This window comes from Rhinatrema bivittatum, chromosome 8 (genome assembly GCF_901001135.1).
Source record: "Rhinatrema bivittatum chromosome 8, aRhiBiv1.1, whole genome shotgun sequence".
Classification (NCBI taxonomy): Eukaryota; Metazoa; Chordata; class Amphibia; order Gymnophiona; family Rhinatrematidae; genus Rhinatrema; species Rhinatrema bivittatum.
Window position 1 is genome coordinate 144,673,662 of NC_042622.1, and position 22,811 is coordinate 144,696,472.

Genomic DNA, 22,811 nt, shown 5'->3' on the forward strand with positions numbered 1-22,811 from the left:
AGGTAAATATTACCAGAAAGATCCGGGATATGTTGAAAACAGAATTTTACCATTTGCTCTGATATTTCAAAGCCACTTTTATGTATCCAACGATTTACTACAACAGAAAAGTCCACGTCAGGCTTGTGCATTTGCAAAGATTTACGTATTTTGGATAATGATCTTTTACTGAACTCAGGGCGAAAAAGTTTCTCCAACTCATCCAAAAATGAGGACAATAGATCCTGTGCCAACATAGAGGCTATGTAATGTTTCAACCCCAGGTAGGAAAACAGACTTGTGTCCTGCAACCCATATTGATCTTTTAATGCAGAAAATGGAAGTAACACACCTTCTTCATTCAGCACATGATGCAACTGGGTAATACCACACTCCTCCCATTTTTTTTTAAATCCTTAGAATGACTACCAGGAATAAAATCTAGGTTCCCCTGAGTTGTTAATAATTGTGAGCATTGGGAAGAACTTTTGTAAAATCTCGTCAATCGCCTCCATGCCCATTTAATAGGCGAAATTAGAATACAGCTTGACAACTCCTTCCGCAGCTTATCATGTGCTGCATGTAAAATGTATTTCAAATTAAGAGGTGCAACTATTGACTTTTCCCCTTCACGGTTTGTACTGTCAGATTTACAGTAAATCCAATCACGCAGTATCCGTAAGAGGCTGGCAAAATTATAATCCTCCAGATCTAGCATCGCCAACCCTCCCTGCCCCCAGTCCTTTTTCAGACTAAGGGAATCCGTGGCTTCTTATCCTGCCAAATATATTTTAAGATCAACGAGTCTAGATACCTATTAGGCTGCTGAAGAAGGATTTAAGGTAAGTTCTGAAGAACATAAATCCATCTCAGGAAAATCATCATATTTTTTTTAACTTCATTTTTATTGAGTCAACAGAAATTACATTTACAAGCAGTCATAACACAAAAAGCAGAGAAAATGCACTTTAACTTCACAACAACAAGCAATAGCTCCAAATAAGTATACAGTCTACTCTCCAATATTACAGCAACAAATAAAAAGAAAAAAAAAGAGAAGAATAACCTCAAAGCATCTACACACATTCACACTAAAACACCCACAATGCACAACAGAAGGACCAGAGTGTTCACTGTTGCACTAGGTCAGCCAAAAGAGAAAAGGCAAAACAATAACTCCCTTTTTTTTTTTTTTTTTTTAATTATTTTTGTTTTTTGTGTATCCTATATAGCAAGCAAAACCTTGTGCCATAAATCATAATAGCCCCTCCTGGAAGGAAAAGACCTCAAATGCGGCAGCTTCTTTCTTCCTTATTTCCAATTCCGCATGCTGTTGCATCCAACTTTTCCATTGGGCTAGCGATGGGGCCTCTTCTGACTGCCAGCACAACAAACTAGACTTTTTTTGCTAGGAGGGAAGCCACTGCTATAAGTTTTTGTGCACCTGAAGACAGAACAGACCTGCTGTCCCAAATACACAAATATGCAAATATTCCAGACCAAGGAATTTCACACCCCACAACCTGTTCCAAAAATGTTACCACCTCCCTCCAAAAAAGCTGCAATTTTTGGCACCCTGTGAACATATGACAAAAAGTTACCCGGAAGGACCTTACATTTTAAACAGAGATCAGAATCCCACAGTCTCATTTTCATTCCCAGTACTCTAAATATATAAGTTCTAGGAAGAATCTTGAATTGGATCTCTCTCATGTTAACTGAGAGAGAATGCTGGTACAAATTTTTAAAAGCTTGAAGCATTAGTTTGGAGATATGCTTCCCCAGATCATTACTCCACAACGCCACTAAGTGCTGTACATGTGGGGCAGGCAAGTTAGCTGTCAACTGTCTGGACCAAATAGCAATTTTATTAAAACTGGGAGGAGTTTCTAACAAGCTCTCCTCCTCATCAGTCAACACAATAGGGGAGATATCACCAGGGTGGACACTCAAACAGTAGTGACGTGCTTACAGATAAGCAAAAACAATCGATCTTGGGATATACCATTCCTCACTGAATTGCTCAAATAAGCGTAAACAGAAAGACTCAGAATCGACCAAATGAGAGAAATTGTGGAGACCCTTGCAAAATCACCCCTGAAAAAATGAATTGACCAAACCAGGCAAAAAATCTGAGTTCCCAACACATGTTAAAAAAGGAGAGACCACCAAGCTACGACCACGAGACCCCCATCCACCAAGACGAAGCTCTTCGTACTGCTGTGAACCAAAACGCTTTGACATTCAATGAAGAGAGTTTAGCTGGATGGAATTGTAATAAATTAATGGGTAAATAGGGGGATGCCCATTCCAACATCAGCCCTTCTATATCAAATTTAGGATGATAGGAGGCCCATCCCTGCACATAACACAGGAGACCAGCAACATTATATACTCTTAAATCAGGAAGGGCACTCCACCATGCTTCCTATCTAACCTCAAAGCATCAAATCTCACCCATGCTCTCCTATTTTGCCAAATAAAGCTGCCAACCAACGCACGGAACAATTTGATGCTCTGCATCTTGAGCCAGAGGAGAAGCATTTGTAGAGGAAAAAGGAGTTTAGGAAGAATCACCATCTTCACCAGGGCACAACGACCCATCATAGAGAGAGGGAGAGCCCTCCAACGATGCAATAATGTTTTAATGTTATAAATACAAGTGCCAATATTAAGTATATGCAGCTCCTCAAGAATATGGGCAATTTGAATGCCCAAGTAGCGTGACTGCCAGTCCATGATAGTGGAAATGGACCTTCCCAGGACTGTGATAAGGTCTAAGATATAGGGAAGGCCTTAGATTTCCCATAATTAATTTGATAACCAGAAAAGGCCACAAACATTTATCACCCCAAAAATATCCCAGAAGCAATCATGAGGATTCCCCATGAAGAGCAGCATATCATCTGTGAATAGGCTCAGTTTAATAGTTTTATTCCTAATCCGTAGGCCCTGAAAGGAATGAAGGCTCTGCATTTTGGCAGCCAAAGGTTCTAGCGCAATGACAAATAATAGAGGAGACAGGGAACAGCCTTATCTGGTGCCCATACTCAAAGTAAATCTCTCTGATAGGGACCCAGTCACCATTAATTGGGCCTGGGGGAGATTGTATAAAAGAAAAATCACCATTTTAAAAAGATTAAATTTGCCCATGCAGTAATAAAGGTAACCCCTTCCAGCACTGAAATTTCCTCGTAGTATATTCCAAAACCTGGGGAGAAATTAAGGTCATAGAGTGCACAAGGATCAGCTGACATCTCCAAACCTAAGTATCGAAAAACACTGTCAGCCTACTTTAGGGGAAACACCCCTCCCCACTAGTCTTTCAAAGACTGTGGATAAGGTAGGGCTTCAGATTTATCTATATTTAGTCTGAAGCCAGAAAATTCCCCAAATTGTGTGAAATGATAAAGTAAGGCCCCCAAAGAGGTCTCCAGATCTCTGAGGAACACCAAGATGTCGTCAGCAAAAGCTGCATACTTAAAGTCATATGCCTCCATTTTGCGTTCAAATGTAACTTGGTGCCTTCCGACATTTGTTTGAAATGTCATCCATATGTTGGGGTCTTTGTGAATGTGAACATATCCAGGTTTACTGGAGGGGTGTGCAGAAATAGTTGTCTGATGTTACAGGTGTGGTGCTAGCCTTAGATGTTAAAGTGTTTTTGTTCGATGAGTTACGCACATATACTTTTCCCTCAGGTTACACAAAAATGTGGTGCCAAAAGGTACTCTTATTGGCTAAAAAATGATCTTACAAAAATGCATGAAAGGGGATCTCCCTGTTATTGGTTAATTGAAGAAGATGCTCTTTCAAACTTATCGATTGGAGCTAAAGAAAAAGCACTGGTCTTTCCTGAAAATATGGGAATTATATTTGCAAGAAGTTTGATTTTGAACAATCTTACTTCATAATGGTCCATGGATGACGTGGGTCACCTAGGACATTGCATTTCTTGCTATCTTCCAACCAGAATTGCGAAGGAAATGGTATTTGGGGGGGGTAGAGGGTATTATTTGATTGTATTTTTGTGAACTTGTGCGCCGGGGTATAGAAGAGTACACACACCTTAGCTTTTGTTTGTTTAATTGTTAAAACTTTAATAAACAAATTTAACCATAATCCTCAGATTTCACTAACTTCTTGGATGGTGCACAATAATGGTTCCAGAAATAGCAAAAATAATAATAGGGACGGGGACAGCCCTGTCTAGTGCCTCTCTCAATGAAAAAAAAAAAAAAGTGTCAGAGTGAGAACTGTTGGTGACCACATAGGTCTCTAGATTGGAGTATAGCAGTCTCACAGCTTCTTGAAAATGCCCAGTCAATCCCATAATTTTCATAGCTGCCTTTTTGGCATCAAAATCAATCACCAAAAAAGGTTAATTTTGCTGTTTGCACAGTGTCATTATAGTATAGTCATTTATCAGAACATATCTAACCCAAACAAACCCCACTGTCCACCATTTATAATCTTTGGCATTATAACAGCTAATCTATCAGCCCAAATTTTTGCAAATAATTTCTGATCAAAATTTATGCAAGAGATAGGGCAATATGATGTCGGTAAAGACTCATCTTTGCCCTGCTTGGGAATTACTATAATCTGTGCCAGATTCTTGCCTGCTGTATATTAACCCCTATCTAATAGTGCCTGATACGTAGCTCTTAAAGGCGCTGCTAGTGGTTCCACCAAAATGTTATAGAAGTCATTGCTGAGGTCATGTGGGCCTGGGGCCTCTAACAGCTTAGTTTGCCTAATTTCTGCCCTAATCTCATCTTCACTGAGTGGCCAGTTCAACCACTCAAAATGAGCCTCTGTGATCCTCAGGAGCTGAATCTTACTCAAAAATGTCCTACCTTTAGACACATCACGACCTTCTGATACGTACAGTTCCTTGTAAAACCCCCTCAAAGTACTGGCTATTTCTTTGTTAGTTCTATCTTGCACCCCATCTTTTGCTTTTAGTGCAGTAATACACCGAGCACCAGTACTGGCCCTAATTAAGGGCCTCATTTTCCAATATCGCATTGGTATCGCATGCAATACCAAAAAGGGGTGTACCTTATGCTAATAAGCATGTGTATCGCAAATTGCGATATCAGCTATGCGAAAGGCTGTTATCGCAAGTTGCACTATTAGCCCAATTTGGGCTACATTATCGCGGTTTATGATGTTTCCGGACAGGCCTGTTTCAGTATGCTGCAGGCTTAAGAGCGAGAGCAAGCCTTGCCATAGTTCCTCCTCCCTAGACAGGTATTTGTATCCCTATGGGAGGCCCACCTAGTAACTCGAGGTGAGGGTTAAGTATTAGCGTAGGGGGGTAGGGGCCACTTTGACATTCGCTTCCTAGCTTGATGGACTCTCTACCTGCGTAACAACAAGCTAGGTTGAGAGAACATTGCACAAATCTCATCTTGGAATGAGTTTCCTCACTCCGAAGGCCAGCAAATCTTCACAAGAGACCACTGTTCTGTTTGTACATCTCACGTTGAATGTCAAAGTGGCCCCTACCCCCCTACACTAATACTTAACCCTCACCTCCAGTTACTAGGTGGGCCTCCCATAGGGATACAAATACCTGTCTAGGGAGGAGGAACTATAGCAAGTCTCTCTCTCTCTCTCTCTCTCTCTCTCTCATTGGCCACGTTAGGAGCCGTGCTAACACTGCGGCTGTTTCGAGGCACACGATAAATCCTCCCTACTTTACATTTGCTCTGCCCCCTGAATACAAAATTAAAAATTTGCATTCGCAAATCGCGTTAACGGCTGTTAGCGCGATTTGCGGAATTATCACCCGCGGTAACTCCTTGGAAAATGAGGCCCTAAGTTAGTTAATAATTTCCCAGTTTTATTATATTGATATAGTTTATATTTATAGAAATCTATACTCTTCTTTGTTCTCTGGTGAACTTACATATTTAAGTGAGATCGTAAGGCCTGATAATTGTCTCTGTTTTCCTTAGTATTAGAGCACCCTAGACGCTTCTTAGCTCTATTTAATTGCTTTTCCAACCTCAATAGTTGTTTATCAATGTTCCACCTCCTTTTGACTATATAAGAGATGATATCACCTCTCAATACTGCCTAGCAGCCTGCCAAAATAAAATCAGATTGTCACGATGTACGCTGTTGTGTCTCATATACTCCCCCCATTTTTCTTTTAAAAATACATGAAAATTCAGATCCATAGCCAGAAAATATGGGAATCTCCATGGCTTACTCAATCCATCCCCAGCCCCACTACTCAACCCAAAACCATATTGGAGCATGGTTTGATATTGTAATATCGCCAATTGCCACATCAATAACTTTAGAAAAAATTTGTTTAGACACCATCAAATAGTCAAGTCTAGAAAATAAAGAATGAGCCCTAGACAGGTGGGTTAAATCCTTCTCTAAGGATGGAGAATGCTCCAGGGATCAATCATCTGCAACTCTTTTGCCAAAAAATTAACTCCCCTATCTGATCGTAGGTTTGTCTATCATTGGATCCCAAACCCGATTGAAATCCCCCCCTATGACGAGTCCTCCTTCCATATATGGACAAGGAGTTTTATAAAGTTCTTCAAAAAAACAGTGCTCGTAAGTATGAGGTGCATAAAGATTACAGCTTACCATCAGTTTGTGATTCAACTCAGCAATCAAGATCACAAAACGACCTCTGGGATCCTTAATTTCCCCACTTATTAGAGGTAAATTTTTACGAATTAAAATAGCCATACCTGCTGATTTTGTGCTTCCAGATGCAAACCTAACTTCTCCCACCCACCACCTTTTTAATTTTTGGTGTTTACAATCACTCAGATGCATTTCCTGGAGAAAAACCACATCTGCTCACTTCCTATTCAAAGCAGCCAAAATCTTAGGTCTTTTAATAGCTGAATTTATTCCACATACATTCCAAGACAATACTTTCACAACATTAAATAGCTACCAACATTATGTCTACATTCTTTTAAGAGAGAAAGCGAGAACTTTCCCAGCATGGACTCCCACCCAGTTTCCCAATCCCAATATATACATATTTCAGGAAAAAAAAAAAGACCAAAACAGATCCTGTATCATCCATGCAATTAAATATTTACCATTACACTTTACCCCCCACCGTGACCCATCTTATCCTCCCCCTTTCCCTGCAACTCCAGTCAGCTACCCCCCTACACCCCATGCCCTACTCCCCTTCACTCACAACTTGCAATCTATGTTGCCCCCAACAATAGCACCCTAAGTAATACAACATGACAACTCGCAACAATAAGGAGGAGAAAGAGAGAGAGGAAAAAAAAAACCCATAGCACAGCAAAGCAAACACAGCATCATGGACTCAGAACATCTTTGGAGATAAACGTCCATTTCAGAAAACATGACTTCTCCCTTTGTATCATCAGGTCATGTATATTCAGGCTTCCCTTTGCTCACTCATGTGAATATCCATAGACCAACGAAATCCTATGAGCTTACAACAATGGAGCCCCCATTACTAGAGCGACCCACAGAGCCTCTCATCCTCCCAAATCAGGAAGTATAGTGAAGCTGGATGCTCGGCAGCTTTGACTCTAAGGACTCCATAAATTTCTTCGCTTCCAAAGCTGTGTTAAACCATTTGTCTCCAGCCTTATGAGCTACTCTTAGCTTTGCAGGATAAAGTGAGTGATCGGATGCCCATCTGAAATAGCCTAGAACAAACAGAAGCAAACTCCCGTCTGTGCACTGGTAACTTAGAGGACTAGTCTTGAAAGACCAGAATCTTTTTACCCTCGCAAGTCAACTGTTTTCCTGCTCAGCTTGCTTGCTGGATTTCTACTTTGTGTGCATAGTTAAGCACTCGCGCTATCACTACCTGAGGCCTTTCCACATTTTCCCACTTAAAGGTTCAGGTGATGGGCCCGCTCAATTCGCAAGATGCCATACTTGTTGGATAAATTAGTTTGCGGGGCAACCACCCCTCCAAAAAGGTCAGTAACTCAGTGTCTTCCAGTGGTTCCGGCAGCCCTACTAACCACAGATTGATGTGGTGAGACCTATTTCCCAGGTCTTCCAGCCACTCCTCTTGTTTGGTCAGAGCCTCTTGCAGCATGGTGATCTCAGTTTGTGCCGTATGCGGGCTGTTTTGCACATCCAAGTTTCTCTGCTCTGCCTCCTCCATTCGCCGCTCAAACCCAGTTATCGACACCGACACTGACACTGAGTCCAGCTTGGCGATTGTTTTTTTGGGTTTTTTTTTTTAACTCAAACTCCAGAACATCTACTACCAGGGATTTAAGCTCGGCAACCACCAACATTTTGGGTCTATCCTGATCTGAACTCAAATGTTCGTCGGCCATCTTGATGACAACCGGTTTGCTTCTTCTCTTCTCCTTCTTCACAAGCTGAGCTGATACGCCCAAATCAAAAAAAAAACAAAGCTAAGGGAAGTAATTTTATTTCATCCAGCTGCAGAAGAAGAAATCAGCCCGAAATTTGATGTCGATGGGAGTGGATTTCAGGTGAGAGGGCCCGAGAGAGTAGGATCTTTCATCCTGCTCCTCTCACAACATCACGTAATCTCTACTATTTGTTTTAAAGCTGCTGGTTGTTAGTTTCATGGAGTGTTCCCTTGTTTTAGTATTTTTTAAAAATAACTGTCCTTTATTTACTTGTCCCGCCCCCCCTACACACACACGATTTTATAAATTTCTATCATGTCCGCTCTCTGCCGTCTCTTTTCGTAGCCTGCATAGCCTCTCATCATAGGGGAGCTGTTCCATCCCCTTTGTCATTTTCGTTAACCTCCTCTGTACCTTTTCTAGTTCTACCTTGTCTTTTTTGAGATGGGGGCGACCAGAACTGCACAAAAGGTACGGGTGCAACAGGGGTCAATATAGGGGCACTATGTTATTTTCTGTTTTATTCTCCATTCCTTTTCAGATCAATCCTAATATTCTAGTTGCTTTTTTGAATGCTAACGCACATTGAACTGAAGATTACAATGTCTTGTCCACAAGGACTTCAAGGCCCTAGGTGGTGACTGCCAATACACAGCCCAGCATTATGTTCCTGGATTTGGGATTATTTCTCTCCTATATGCATGTTGCGACAGTCGCTGCCTGATGTCTCCACTCCGCCTTCCTTACCTCTTTGGCGACTGCCTCCTGGGTTGATGGAAGTTTGGCTGTCGCAACGTCATCTTGCCAACCTCCTCCGGCGTTCCCGGACCGGCTAGATGCTGCCTTCTGCCATGTTCTCCTGAGGCCTAAGGGCACGCGCACGCGGCACAGCCCTGACTCAAGTACCAGCAGTGGCGCAAACCTCAGGGGCATCCCCCTGAGATGACATCATCATCTTCAGATATTTAAAGGTCTTTCATTTCGCTAACTAATCGAGTTAGCAAAGGGATTCATACCTAGCTGCCTCCAGGTATCGCTGCGGATGGGATTCGCTCTCCGCATACCTTGCTACTCTGCCTCCTCGGACTTTACCAGGGGTACCTGCTTCTCGGGGGCCTCGCTCTCTCTTTTACTTTTCAGGTCGCAGTCTGGAATCGGTACTCGCTCCTCGAGGGCCCACGTTCCCAGACCTGCTACTGAATATAACTTCTGCCAGGAAGTCACCGCTGCCTACAACACCAGTGAGTTACCATCGCTCTCTCAGAGCTTTCACTGGAACCAGGTACTCGCTCCTTAAGGGCCTACTTCATTCCAGCTCCTGGGCTGTTCTAAGAGACTATGGTGTGAGTGTTACCATCAAGGTTCTGTTCCTGAACTCTGCATACCCTGCCTACTCACTATCTCAGTTTCTCTACAGCTCAGCCTTCCTGGGATCGCCGTTCCAGTGCCTGAAGGACTACAGCTCAGCCGGGCTCTTCCAGCTCACTACTGCCACCTCTGGTGGTTCTCAAGAACTGTTTAATAAAAGAACTTGTGTGTGTCTGTCTCCCAACTCTGAGCCTGACTGGTGGTCCCTCTCGGGATCTTCCCCCATGGGCGTGGTCATCTGGCACTGGCCCAAGGATCCACCCACAACCATCACGAATAATAACAATGCATCACTTTACACTTGTCCACATTAAATTTCATCTGCCATTCAGATGCCCAGTTTCCTAATCTCAACAGGTCCTTCTGAAGTTCTTCACAGTCCGCTGCTGTTTTAACAACTGAATAATTTCATGTGGGTTATGAGTTGGCATGTAACATGACTGCAGCTCCCAACCATCTCTTAGGCTGGGGGATGTAATGCTATCATCTAAACAATGTGTCCACAGCCTAGGTGTCACTTTAGACTCTGCATTGAGCCTTGATCATTACATTGCCAATCTTTCAAAAAGTACATTCTTCCTTCTGCAGTCTGATGGTCAGATCCACTCTTATTTGAACTGATTTGGCTACTGTGATTCAGGCTATGATTGTTTCTCACCTGGACTGTTGCAACAGCTCATAGATTTTGCTGGCAAAATATATGCAAACTGCAACTAATAGAAAACTCTGCAGCCAGAATATTGTCCAGGATCCATTATTATGATCATATTATACCAGTGCTGGTAAGCCTTTGGTGATTTCCCCAAATTCTGGCAAGTTCAGTTCAAAATTTGGTGTTGGCTTTTAAAGCCCCCCACAGGATCAGACCAGCTTATCTTCAAATTTTTCTTAAATGCTACCATCCTGCTCAGGAATCATCTTGTCACCGCTTTGGTTAGGGTGGCAGGTTTTACCTCGCACACGTAAACACTTTTCCTTGGTGTTTACCTTCACTAGGGAGCACATCATCGATTAAAGTCCACCAACTGACAGGCCGATGCAGAGAGATACATTCAGCTGAACACACAGGTTTACCATGAGTAGAATATACATTCTGTGAACGTAAATCTGATGCAGCAAGGATTTTTATACTAATGAAACGTGCATTAAAAAATATGATATCAGCTTGGTGCCCTCGCATGTAAATTTCATGCGAATGAGGGCATTAAGTATTCCCTCTCGATGCAGAGAGGTGCGCTGGCTGACCTCACATGTTTTTTTAAATGGTGGAAACTATGCCTGGGTCAGAGACGGAGTAAAGTTTCCAGCATGGCTGCGCTGGCCCTTCAAAATGAAGGACAAGCAAAAAAAAAAAAAAAAAGGTTTTTTTCTGCTTGTACTGACTCGGCCTGTTAGTTGGATAAGTTTGTACTTATCTGGCTAAGTGGATGTGGGTGACCACGACCAGATAAATTGTCCCTAGCAGTAAACCCTGTAGTCCTGGGGGAATTCTGCGCTACTGCAGAGCACAGAATTTGTGCAGAATTTCCCCCCTGCACAGAATTGCCAAATTCTATGCAGAAAATGGCAGAGACCCCGGCATGCCGCAAATGGAGCGCACCGTTCGCGGCAAATATGAAGGCCCCCGGCGCACCGCAAACTATGCACGTGCACCATTTTCAGCGAACATGAAGGTCCCCACGTGCCTCGGGATGCACTCCACTCACAGGAAAGATGAAGGCCCCGGTGAGCATGAATGTATGTAGAGAGGTGTGTGTGTGTGTGTGTGTGAGGAGGGGGAAGGGAATGAGAAGGTGGAGGGGAGGGAGTATGAGGGGAGGGTGAGAGATTAGGAGGGAGGAGGGGTGAGAGGTAAGAAAGAAAGAGCAGAAGGAGGGGGTGAGAGACAGAGAGCAGGGGGGGTGAGAAGGAGGGTGGGAGAGAGACCAGAGAGGGTAAGCAAGGGGGTATGTGAGAGAGAGCAGGGGGGTGTTTGAGTGTGGGTGCCAGAGAGAGGGAGCCAATATAAGGAGAGATTATGAAGGAGTGTGCATGTGTGTGAGAGACTGGGAGGTGGTGTGTATGAAAAAGGGATCCTGAGTATATGAGGGTGCTGGCCTGTGTGAAGGAATTGTGTATATGCGAGAGAGAGCCTGTGTGAAGGAGTGTGTGAGAGAGAGACATAGGTAGCCTGTGTGAGGGTGTATGTGTGAGAGAGAAAGGAGCTTGTGAGAGTGTGCATGCAAGAGAGAGAGAGACCCTGTATGAGGGGATATGTATGTGCGAGAGAGTGAGGGAGCCTGTATGAGGGTGTGTGTATGTGTGCTAGAGAAAGGGAGCATGTGTGTGAGAGAGGGAAGGACAGAACTGAGAACGGGGTCAATCTCTGGGAGTGGAGATAGAGTGGAAGGGGTTGAGCCTAGAGATGGAGGGGAGAGATACTGGCAGGTGGAGGAGTTGGGGCCTGAGAGGGCAAAGTGGCCAGGGGAGTAGGGAGAGAGAGTGAAAGGGACACTCTTACAGTGAATTTCTAGGGAAATTCTGCTCAAAATATTTAAAATTCTGCATCTTTAAGTAATAACTTTTTTTCTGTATTAATTTAAAATGTAATTACTTAAGGACCATCATGTAAATTGTGTTATTTTGACCAATATAAAGTTTGCAGAATTTTTCAGAATTGTAAGTTTTTGTGCACAGAATTTATATTTTTTATGGCACAGAATTTTAATTTTTTTTTGCACAGAATTCCCCCAGGAGTAACCCTGGCTAGGGATTTAGCAGTTTGCAGACCATCCCTTCAGGCACCCTCCATTGAGGCTTGTCTGGCTTGGTCAGCTGTGGACGAGGAGCAGTGGGCTTTTTGGTTTGGCCTTATGAACTGAAGTTTTGGGGAATAAGAATGTGGAGCTGGTTCCCAATTTAGGCTCCACAGCTTGTGCCCTTGCCAGTATCTCCACAGGTTAGGAAGGCATTGTCTGGGAGGCTGAAGAGAAGACCTGAGAGGTCAGCTGGTGTTATGAGTATTTTGCATTTTATTTTTCTTAAAACCCTGAACCTGTCTCAGGAGAATTCCCCCTCTGCCTTGGAAGGTCAGGAAGGTGCGGCGACTCCCTCCAGCCACGTAAGGAAAGGACAGCAGATGGGCCGGTGCTTCCATTAGGCAAACTAGGTGGTTGCTTAAGAGCGCCAAGATTTGGGGGGGGGGGGGTAAAATGCCACCGGCATGAGGCCCAGAAATGTGCTGTGCCAGAGCTAATACAACCAAAGAAGGGAACGTCGTGCTGGAGCCACTGCTGCTGGGAAGAGGGAGCATTGGGGGGTGCATGACCCAAAGGTTCACCCAGGGCACCAGATATTCTGGCACCAGCCCTGGTCAGCAGTATCCAATCTCAGAAGGAGAGAAGCTTTTCTGTAGAGACTTTTTTTCTTGCTTTGGGAGGAATTCTTTTGACCACCTATTCCCGACCACTTAGAGAAGGAGAGATGTTGGATGTTGAACATCTTTTGGGGACTTTGCCACCTAAAGCCTCGGTTGCCATGAGAAAAAGAAATAGGAACCCACTCCCTTCACGCAGGAGTGTGGGTTTTTCACTGGTGCTTGCCATCCAAAAGGGACACGGACTCAGCTAACCAAACTGAGACAAAGGCACTTTGGGACTGTTCATTTTTGGATGAAGATTATCTGGAAAATTTTTGTTGTCAATTGGACTTTGAGGTATTTTTGGTTGCAGTAAACTTTCGTTAAACACTCAACCAGAGTGTCCAGAGGACATGGCAAGCATGAGAACAGTACCTCTGTGAAAGCAACCAACAGCGAGCCTGAGAAACTGTGTGACCTGGTCCCCACCCTGTGAGCCTGGGGCCTCAAAGGTGGATCCCTAAAAGGCTAGAGGATGGGAGTAAATAAAAAAGCTAAACCGGCACGGAGCGGCAGTTACTACCCTTAAGAGAAACATGGGGGTAACCTGCACGGAGCGGCAGTTACTACCATTAAGAGAAACATGGGGGTAACCTGCACGGAGCGGCAGTTACTACCCTTAAGAGAAACATGGGAGTAACCTGCACGGAGCGGCAGTTACTACCCTTAAGAGAAACATGGGAGTAACCTGCACGGAGCGGCAGTTACTACCATTAAGAGAAACATGGGAGTAACCTGCACGGAGCGGCAGTTACTACCATTAAGAGAAACATGGGGGTAACCTGCACGGAGCGGCAGTTACTACCTTGGGAAGCTTGCTGTGCAGACTAGATGGACCATTTTGGTCTTTTTCTGCCGTCTTTACTGTGTTACTATGTTCTCCTCCCGGCAGAAAAACCTCAACACTCCGGTGCCCTTGTAAGTTGGAGAAGAGAGGAGAACCGGTAATAAGAGAGACAGTGTGGCCCTACAGTCCGGAAGGTTCTCAAAGAGGGAATTACATCTAGCTCTTGCCTGACGAGATGTTGGGGAATACTCCAAGTTAAATTTGGCTCGGATGTAGACAGTGTAGGTTCTTTTGGAGTAGCCCAGTGGTTAGCACAGCAGACTATGAACCAGGAAACCAGGGTTCAAATCCCACTGCTGCTCCTTGTGACTTTGAACAAGTCACTTTACCCTCTATTGCCTCAAGTACAAACTTATAGGGAAATTCATCAAGCCAGGTTAGGGCATTATCGCGGGATAAAAGAGCTTTATCGCGCGCAACAGCGGTATTATTGCACCATGTTTGTCAAGCCGTGCAAATAAAGGAGTCATACTGCATTTCGCAACAAAATATCGCATGCTACCAACAGATTTAACGCAGGAAATAACACCTTTTCCACACATTAGGACAGCTACTTCTTTCTTAGATATATTAATTTGTTTATGCTTTGTACACCATTGCCTAAACTGTCAGGTTAATAGAGTTTTAGAACGTGTCGTGAGGGAGGGAAATTTTAATGAAAAAAGTGATGAAAGGATGATGCCTGTTTTAAATATAGGTTATATGAACGCTAGGTCAGTTAGAGGAAAGGACAGTTATGTAATTAATATAATTAAACAATATAGGCTTGATATATTGATTATGGAGTCATGGTTAAAATTGTATGATACACACCATTTGAAATAGTTAGGCCCTCTAGATTATCATTATATTGAACATGAACGCTCAGTAAAAAGAGGGGGAGGTAGCCTTATTATTTATAAGGCTATAATTAAGGTAGGATGTCGGGGAGGGGGGGGGGTAATTCCCCCGATCCTGTAGAAACACTGGTGGTAAGAATAGTGAGTTGGGCATTTTGGGGCCGATGCAGTATTTATGCCCTTCGCAGTAGGGATGGTATTCCCAGCCCAGACAGAAATGAAGATGCGCCCCAGAAGCAGCAGGCCGGCAGGAGTCCAAGCCCAGCTGACAGAAGAAGATACACGCCAGGAGTAGCAGACCGGCAGAGAGCTCGAGCTCTGCCGGCAGAAGATGATTCATCTTTTAGATAGAGCGCTGGCAGGATATCCAAACCCTGTAGGGCAAATATATAAGCAGAGAAGAGGGTGGGGCCTTCAGCATCTTCCTTCCCATCCCCAGCAGAGGAGCCCTAGAGTTTGAGAGTCTGTTGAGTGGGGTGGGGGGAGAGCAGCCTGTGTATGTGTGTGTATTTGAAGGAGAGAGAGTCTGTGGGTGTATGTATGTGTGAGTGTGAGGAGAGCTTGTATGTTGAAAGCCTGAGTGGGAGAGAAAGGTAGTGAGTGTGAAAGAATCTGTGTGTGTATGTGAGGGTGGGGTGAGGAGGGGAGAGGATAAGGAAGAGAGTCTGTGTGTGCATGTGTGTATATATATTCATGAGGGAGACAAAGCCAGTGAGTGTGAAAGCCTGTGGGTGTATGTAAGGGAGAGAGAGTCTGAGTATGCGAGAGTCTGCAGGTATATGTTAGGTTGAGCCGGTGAATGTGTGTGTCCGGGGGGAGAGAACTTTTGTGTGTGAAAGAGCCTGTCTCTGTGGTTTGGGGGGGGGGGGCGGAGAGAGCCAATGAGTGTGAAAGAGCCTGTATCTGTGGGTGGGAGAGAGGGAAGAGAGCCTGTGTGTGTGAGGGAGTATGGAGACAGCCAGTGTGTTTGTATTTGTGAGAGAGGAGGAGTGTGCATGAGTCAACATGTGTGAGAGAGAGAATGAATATATGTAGGTGTTGCGTCCGTCGGTCTTCGACGGCTTTACCCCGCCTATCTCTCTCTACTTTCGGCTCCTTCCGCTCACCTTGGATTGATGGCCGCCGCGGCGTCTGCCTGCCGTTCTCTCCGGCGTCCCTGGAGCGGCTTTGGTGCTGCCTCCCACCATTCTCCTTCAAGGTACTTCTAGGGTGCGCGCACACACGCCGCCCTCATCTTTAATTCTGTGTTGGGGCAAACCTCAGGGGCATCCCCCTGTTCTGACGTCACAACTTCCGGGTATATCTGCCTACAGTATTTCCTAGCTCGTTGAGTTAGCAACAGGATTCTTACGGATGGGATTCACTCTCCGTTCCTAAGCTACTCTGCCACTCCAGCGCTATCTGGAGCTCTTACTACCCTTCGGGGTCTCTAACGGGGTACCTGCTCCTCGGGGGCCTCTTTGCTTCTTTCAGGTGCTATCAGGAAACTGGTACTCGCTCCTCGAGGGCCCATGTTCCCTCTACCCTTCTACTTGGAAGAACTAACTTACAGTCACCATCAGTGAGTACAGAAACCATCTCTTTCCACAGTACTGCTTCACTGGAACCAGGTACTCGCTCCTCGAGGGCCTGCTCTCTGCTCCGGTGCCAGACCTCTCGTCTAGTGGAATCTCTGTTACTGCTAAGTGAGTACAAAACCACTGAGTATCTCTGCTCTAAGGGATCAGGTACTCGCTCCTCGAGGGCCTGCTCTCTGCTCCGGTGCCAGACCTCTCGTCTAGTGGAATCTCTGTTACTGCTAAGTGAGTACAAAACCACTGAGTATCTCTGCTCTAAGGGATCAGGTACTCGCTCCTCGAGGGCCTGCTCTCTGCTCCGGTGCCAGACCTCTCGTCTAGTGGAATCTCTGTTACTGCTAAGTGAGTACAAAACCACTGAGTATCTCTGCTCTAAGGGATCAGGTACTCGCTCCTCGAGGGCCTGCTCTCCCTGCCTTGGAGCTTCTTCTATTTCTACCTTGGGACTCTGAATGTTATTCTTATTGTGTGCTCATAACTCTCAGTCTCTTTCCACTACAGCACAGCCTTGCAGAGGATTCGCTGTTCCAGCGTTCTGTGAGAGACGCGCCCAGCCGGGCTCTACACCACTACTCACTACTGCCACCTCTGGTGATCATTCACACTGTTTAATAAAAGATTCAAATCTGTGTTTGCGTGTTCAGAGTCTAGCCTGACACCGTGGTCCCTCATGGGACTGCCCCCCGTGGGTGTGGCAGCTGCCACAGTGTCCAAGGATCCACCCAAACACCATTAACCATAACAGTTAGAGAGATTGTGTATATGAGAGACAGGGGATAATGTGTGCACCCTCCCTCTCCTCCACTAATCTATGACAATCTCAGGGTGACTGAAAATCTGAGAGTGTATGTAGATGTGTAGGAGAGAACTGAGTGCAAGTGAGCATGGGTGTGAAAGTGAGTGGGCATATGTGTATGGAAGAGGGAGAGAAGTGTGTGTGTGTTGGTGGGAGAATGGGAGAAGTAAAAGTGTAAGTGAGAATGTGAGAGAATGAGCAGTGAAAGTAACTGTGAACATGTAAGAATGTTAATGTGTATGAGAGCAAATTTGTAAGCATCCAGTCCCACTCTGCAGTTGCCCCCCACCCCTCCGCTAATCCATGGCAATCTCAGGGTGACTGGAAGTCTATCTGCCTCCCTCCCCTGAATATTAGCACTGCTTCTGTGATCCAAGGCCCACCTGAATAAAGTATAGCAAAAAAAAAAAAAGAAGTGGGGCCTGCCTATCAGGTGAGAGAGAGACCTCCAGAGGGCCTTAGGGGGCCACCCATATCCAGAAAGGAGATCTGGCCATGAAAACTCACTTCCCCAGAAGAGGGGAGTACATGAAAGGGGGAAATCGAGGGAGAAGAAATAGAGTGAATGTCACTGCACTGAGGGGGGATTGTAGCAGGCCCGTGCAGCAGCGGTAATACCACAGAGGAAAATAATTCCAGGGTGCTCTCTGCAGAGCAGTGTACATATGGGAGAGGCATAAACTGAGTCCTACTCCAAGGCAGCAAAAACACTAAGCCATTTTCTTTTTATTAGTATAAAAGGTCTGGGGCCTCTCGAAAAGAAGGCTGGTTGTGCTCTGTCTGAAGGAAAAAACCACACCTGCAAGTATGCTCAGTGCAGCTCATGTGACACCAGGAAGCTCTTTCTGCCCAGCATGTGATACTGGCCAGGAAGGGCCCAGAAGTAACCGCTCGTCATAGGCACAACAAAGGTTAAGTGGTACCACCAAGCACTCTGATGCCCCTCTGGGAGAGGGGGAGTGCTCTGCTACTCCCAGAGCAGGGTCTGTGTCCAGAGAGCTGGCAGGCTTCACCCTGGAGGCATTTTCCTCTGATTTTGTGCTAGTAATGCACCAAGCAGAAAAAAAAATCCATCTCAAGATCAGTGATGAAACTATCAGCTAACGATGCTGGCAGCTGAGCGTTCAAACCAACTCCAGAAGAAGCTGTGAACCCTAGCATGTCCAGTGAGTCCTATAAAAATATATTTCTACTCTTGACTGCTCCCTAGCCATTGCCAAGTCCAACCTAAAAACCTGCCTGAAGAGAACTCAGCTGTATAGAACCCAAATCTATAATGTGGGGCTCTGGTCAAGCAACAATCTTGATTACTTGTGTATTAAATGCCAGCACGTGACCCCACCTCTTGAAACCCAAGTGCAGATCTTGTGAAGGCCCAAACCCAGACACTTCCTTCTGGGTATGCAACCACTGCCATCTTGAAAACAACCATTCAGCAGAGACCTGTTTCTTCAGTGTGGCCCCCTAAACCAGCTCCCCTAACAGTACTGAAAAAGCCAGCTTGCCAAAGCAACTTAAAGAATAGTTCAGATAATGCCTTCTTCACGATTGTCCTGTGGCAAAAGAGTGATTAAAGTCTCAGGGAAAAACTATACGAGTGCCAGTAAAGTCCTCGACACCTTTAAAACACAGTTAAAAATCCTGCTGCAGACTTAACTTGCCAGAGAAATCCTAGTTGCTTATCTGCAAAAGCACAGCCTGCTCCTAGATTCAGCTCTGATTATCTGAGACCCCCAGCATATTCTGACACAACTAAGAACAACCAAGAGAAGTCAAAATCAGGTCCTGAAAAGGGAAAAGCATCTTTTCCATCTGGTTTCCTTACTGATCTCTTACCTCTGAGTCAGTCAATTACAGCTTCTGAAAATGCTTCGGTGCTGCGGCCCTCTGAGGTTCCCAGCTTGAGACCTGCCTTTCAGCAAACATCTGGCACAGCCCTTCTGAGAAACATAATCAAGGTAAAAAAAAAAAAAAAAACAACTAGCCAGGCTAATTTTAAATTCTGTACCTGAAAGATAAAAACTGTTTCAGAAGATTCATAAATGTGCCAAGTAACCTGCTCTGACATCGCTGCTTTTCTCTATGGAAAGTAAGACAGAAAGACTTAATTGCTGTTAATTCTGAAAGCTCTACTTGGCCACACTTGCAGCGCAAAGGCCATTAACAACTTTACCCTTGTATCCTAAGAAATAGCATGTCGGCTTCTGAGGAACCAGCTTCTGAGACGGACTCCTTTCCTGTTGGTCCACTCCAAGGGGGAATCCATTTCAGCCATCCAGTGCTCGGGGAATAGGGCTTTAACCAACCAGCTTCTAGCAGACACTGCTTGCTACTACTAAATGCCTTGGGGAAACTCTCCCTGCTAACCTCCTCGAAGAGAGGCTGGATCTGCATGCCAGCCAAGCAGAGATTCTGAGCTCAGTCCACCTACTGCACCTTCAGGGGGAACTCAGCCTCACTGTCTCTCTCTGCATCTGCAGCCTTGGGTCAGCATTACATGAAAAAGAACCCATTTCTCTACCCCAGCACCCAGGAGGAAGTGATTGCGAGTCCTGCTCCTCAGCCTCAAGGAAAACCCTGTGCCGGTGCTCCAGACTTCCAAGCATCCTGAGCAGTGGCTTTACCTTCCACTCATCCTGTGCCAGTGGTCCCTGCTTTTCAGACACCCCGAGTCAGCAGTCTTTTCAATCACCATTCCCGAACACCCAGAAGAAGGCGCCTGCCTCTAGAGGGCTCTGGCCCGGACCCAGTCCGCCCAGCAGAAGGTGCTCTTCCAAATCCAGTCTGTCCAGAGAGGGCATCTCTTCAGATAAACAGCTCTCCAGCCAAGACTTGCCTTGTCTACCCAGCTATAGCCTCCATGGAAATTGGGACCCAGGAGAAGGAGGGGTGTTAAAAGGGGGGAGCACTGTTATGATTTTGTCTGAGCAGCCTCACCGTACCCTAACCTATAATGCAACCCCACCTGCAGAGGCCTCCAGTGAGCTCTGCTCTTAGCCACTAATGCAATCTACTCACAGGTAATCCAACTCAGTCTGTGGTGCAGACTCTACACCAGGATTCCTCACTGAGCCTAGTCTCTACCCTTACCAAGCTCCTTCGCCTTGCCTGCACCACGTCTAAGCCCCAGCCCCATTTAACCAGCCATGTCAGAATCTCCTTGCTTTCGCATGGAGTCATCCTTGGCTACTTGTTCTGGCCACTGCTGTCTTGCCTTGTGGCCTCCAGGCCTTCTTGCTCTTTGCCTTCCCTTGTAGCCTAAGGGCCTTCTCGCTTCTTACCTTGCCTTGTGGCCTAAAGACCTTTTTGTCACTTGCCTTGCTCTATGGCCTATCCAGGCCTTTACTGCTTAGTGTGCCTTTGGGCTCTATATTAAGTTTTCTTTATTCTGTGTGTCCTGTTCCTCTCCTAACCTGCCTTTCCTCTGCCTCTGTCTGTGTCCAGCTCCAGTCCCTGGATCCAGTCCTGCATTGCACCAGCTTCTGTTCCAGTTCAAGCTTGCAGTACTTACCTGCACTCGCCATGATGTACTGCCACCGCAATCAAGTCCTACTGACCCCCAGATTCCAAGGGCTCAACCTGTGGGGGAGGGGGCTAGCTAGGCCAGCCCTTGTCCTAACCTGCCATCTCATGACACTCCTCAGATGGTGCACCCCAAGTCCAGCCCAGCCTATCATGACAGAAATCTGCAGAGCTGCCACCTGGTCGTTCCTACATTCATTTGCTAAGCATGAAGTGAAGGATGATTTGTCCTTCAGGACCGTGGTTCTTAGAAAAGTCCTGTCTTCCTTCTGCACCACTTAGAGGGTAACTTTGGTATTCCTACCCAGAATACAGGGGCCACACGAAAAATTATGCAAATAGCTAGGCTCTCTCCTTACTTCTTATTCACCCTCCCCTGAGGAAGGGATGACCTTGAGAGATTAAAATACACATATTTTAGTAGAAAGAGGAGTATACTGGGGGTTCTTGTCCGGTGTCTTTGACAGTAGGCTATTGACGAGGGCCTCTGACCACACCTTTATTTATGCAAAAGAGCTGAGGAATAGGGAAATCCCGTGCTCTGTTCCTGCACCCATTAGCCTCTCAGCTGATTCTCTCCAGGCAGCTAAGTCCATACCGGAAAACTGGCTACCAGACTGAGGAACTCGTCTTGAGGGAAGGACCACAAGGTAACACCTTAGGAGAAGAGATGCATGATAAAACTCCTTCTCCTCTCTCTCTCGCTCTCTCTTTTTTTTTTTTTAAACAAGCAATCCTCAGTATGGAGATTCACCTCCACCATCTGCTGGAGACTAAGAATACTGGTGGGCTGATGTCAGTACAGGGATATATATATATAGTGACGCCAGCTTTGCTCTGTCTCCATCTGCTGATAGAGGTGCATTAGCCTGTCTGAATGCTGAGAAAACCTCAATTTTGAGGCTCTGGGATAAAGAACCAGGGGTTGTATTTACTGAAAATCAATACATGAAATTGTTTAAAATAATAACATTCCTTACATGTACTGTTTCTCTTTGTGAACTGCAATACAAGTTCTTAATGAGATGATATATCCCTCAGCATAGAGCGTTTGTCATGAAAATTACCGATACAGATCAATGTGTTAAATGCCATGCTGCCATAGGGACACTGGGACTTCAATTTTGGGAATCCTTGCACATTAAGACTTATTGGCAATCTATTAGACAATATATTTTCATAACAGGTGTAACTCTACCAATTAATGCTAAAACAATTCTCTTTGATCATTTCAAGGATACTGTATTTGGCAATCTATTTCTTAGACTATGGGTGTGCAAAATACTTTTGCTGGGTAAAAACTGTATTCAGAAGAGTTAGCTTGCTGAGGATTCTTCCATGATTACGCAGTGAAGAAAGTTGTTTACCTGTAACAGATGTTCTCTGAGAACAGCAGGATGTTAGTCATCACACATGGGTGATATCATCGGATGGAGCCCCGAGAAAACTTACACGTCCTTGTGGGGTCCATCTTCAGTCTCGTAACATACAATTATGATTAAAATAAAATAACAGGAGAAACCCAACTCTGCGGGGTGGCAGGAGGTTTCGTGAGGACTAACATCCTGCTGTCCTCGGAGAACACCTGTTACATGTAAGCAACTCTGCTTTGTCCGAGGACAAGCAGGATGGTTGTCCTCACACACGGGTGAATACCTAACTACATGCTGCTCCCCAACACAAAAGGGGACCAACAAACACCTAACCAGGTGCTGTTGGTAACAGGGGGAGACAGCCTGAACCCAAACAACAGGACCTAGGTTGGGAGCAAGGCCGGTGCAAGAGTATTTGGCACCCTAGGCAAACCTTACAGTCTGGCGCCCCCTCCCCATACACAATTTTAAATTATGCATTTATAACATATTTTACATGAACAATGACATTCTGAGGTAAAATTAATATACAAGTTGTTGTGATAATTTCATGCACTGTTGTGATGCCAACAAGAAACCTTTGCATCTTGGAATTCATATGGCATCATACCTATTATGATGTTTTGGCATGGTCTTCCCGTATCAACACAGTACTATCTGCCAACACTCAACGAATAACAACCCTACCTATGAAAAAGAATAGCAAAAATATTACACCAGAATCTAAAATACCAATACACCTCC

General features: G+C 45.2%; 1 protein-coding gene across 7 annotated transcripts in view; it reads right to left on the reverse strand.

The window, feature by feature from the left end:
• Window positions 1-22,811, reverse strand: part of SLC25A45 (solute carrier family 25 member 45) — a 76,711-nt gene that overhangs the window by 34,356 nt on the left and 19,544 nt on the right. For 2 of the 7 annotated variants that reach the window (XM_029612992.1, XM_029612993.1), the window contains exon 3: window positions 19,009-19,112. The exons of the other annotated variants lie outside the window; for them this stretch is intronic. The gene's annotated coding sequence lies outside the window, so the exon portion shown is untranslated. The remainder of the gene's footprint in view (window positions 1-19,008; window positions 19,113-22,811) is intronic. 7 annotated transcript variants of the gene reach the window in all.